This window comes from Rhagoletis zephyria, unplaced genomic scaffold (genome assembly GCF_001687245.7).
Source record: "Rhagoletis zephyria isolate East Lansing unplaced genomic scaffold, Rhagoletis_zephyria_1.1 Rzeph_scaffold_02739, whole genome shotgun sequence".
NCBI lineage: Eukaryota > Metazoa > Arthropoda > Insecta > Diptera > Tephritidae > Rhagoletis > Rhagoletis zephyria.
Window position 1 is genome coordinate 51,982 of NW_016159823.1, and position 2,253 is coordinate 54,234.

The following is a 2,253-nucleotide window of genomic DNA, read 5'->3' on the forward strand; positions in this document are numbered from 1 at the left end:
TCTGAAGAGGGAAGCGAGACGTATTTGCCGCAACAAGAAGAGAGAGGCAGAAATACGTGAGTGCGAAGAGCTTGAAATGCTGGCCGACAGGAGGAATGCCCGAAAATTTTACCAGAGAGTTAGGCGACTTACGGAAGGTTTAAAGACCGGGGCGCACTCCTGTAAGAACAATAATGGCGACCTAGTAACTGATGTCCAGAGCGTACTTAAATTACGGAGGGAACACTTTTCCACCCTACTAAATGGTAGCAGCACGGAAAGTTGTGGAGAAGAAGAACCCGAGCCCGCAGTCGATGATGACGGAGTCGACATTCCACCGCCTGACTATGACGAGGTACGTTTAGCAATAACGCGGCTGAAAAACAACAAAGCCGCTGGAGCTGACAGCCTGCCAGCTGAGCTATTCAAGTACGGCGGCGAGGAGTTGATAAGGTGCTTGCATCAACTCTTGTGCAGGATATGGTCAGATGAACGCATGCCCGACGACTGGAATTTAAGTGTGCTCTGCCCGATCCACAAGAAAGGTGACCCCGCCGCGAAATTGGTCTAAGAGGAGTATTTTATTTGTGTATCTTTGGAAGGCCATATAGTCTGGGAGCTGTAGCTGCAGTGCTTGTCAATTGGTGTTTCTGTTTGATGTCAATATTTCTTTGTTTTTAAATGTTACTAGTTATATTGTTATTTTTCCCTAATAATTTTTGTGTTGGGCCCATTCGCAAAGTTTTGTAGGTGTCTTTATGACTAAGGAGGCTTTCCATTTTATCATTATATGCCGCTTTGTCTGCATCTGTGATTATTACCGAATCTTTCTGCCGTTTAATAAATTGCTTCGTATCTGCAAAAATTTTTTTTAAAAAATGTTTCTTTTGGGTCATTTGTAAGTTTGCTTTTTTACCCATGTACTTTCATTGCTATGTTACTTTTCGCCGTGTCCTTTTCTCTTTCATCGTCTAGTGCCTGGATACCTTGTTCAATTTCGGCTATAAAATTTATGGGTGAAAACGTTTTGTTCGTTACCGGTAATGCAAATTTTTTCCCCATAGAGAGAAGCCACCTGCTTTCTTTTGGAATAGATTCTCTTCATAATCAGCAATAATTTGTTAAAACTCTTGTTAAGTAGTAAATAAGTATGGCAAAGCAACTTTTTGCAAAAAGCTACTAAAAAGATGCCTAATAAATTAAATCTCTGATTTGGCATGGGTTATTTGAAATAAGTCATTTTGATTTTCATTTTCACATGTATAGTTGTAAAGCGCACAGAAAGGAAGGGTTTGACGAAAATAAAAATTTTTTTTTTTTCATACATTTTGAATTTTACAGCAATAAGGAAACATTAAAGTGAATCTGGTGATGACGTTGTTTCCGCGGTTGCCACTTTGGTGAAATATTACCAAAATTAGTAACTTTTATTCTCTTTGGTAATTTGGTACCTTCTGTTTTCATTTGGTAATTTTCAGACATAATGCTTAAAAACATTAAAATATTTTTGAACATCATACAAAAAAAAATTTCCTAAAGTTCGCCCTTCGATCTCTAAATTTTTGCGATCCGATCCGTTCCTATCATTCCCGTCTCCTCCTTATAAATCTTAAGTCTTTAGAAATCTTTGTACTTTATATTTGGTGTTATAAATGGTGAAATTGATTGCCCCTCCTGGCTTCAAGCTATTCACGTTCATACTCCAACGAGGACGCTACGTTCTTATCATCCCTGTTATTTAAAGAAACTCATTACCAATTAAGCGAGGAATGCTCTTTTGGCGCTATCACTTCGTGAACTCAACGGCTTGATTTTTCTTTGTCGAAAACAGCGTTTAATAATTCACTTAACTCTACTTCGTAATTTAAGTCTAAGCTATCGTTTTAGTCAGTAAGACCATTGTAGTTTATTGACTCTTTGAAATAAATAAATAAATAAATATCTTGCGCAAAATTACATACACACAGCTAATTTCTTATTGAATGAATTTGTTTTTGATGATAGATACGAATTGTGATATCTACATACACAAGTGCGATGAGTAGCTTGGGTTTTGGCGTTATTTGTTGATGATTGTCATGCAGCCTTTAAATCTGGCTATGAAGTGGATACTATATACACAGATTTTGCAAAGGCCTTTGACAGGGTGCCCCATAAAATTCTAATTTCCAAAATGGCTACTTTGGGTTTCCATTCAACTTTCCTTACATGGATTGAATCTTATTTATGCAACAGAGTGTGTACTGTTGTTCTTGACAACTCGGTTTCCCAATC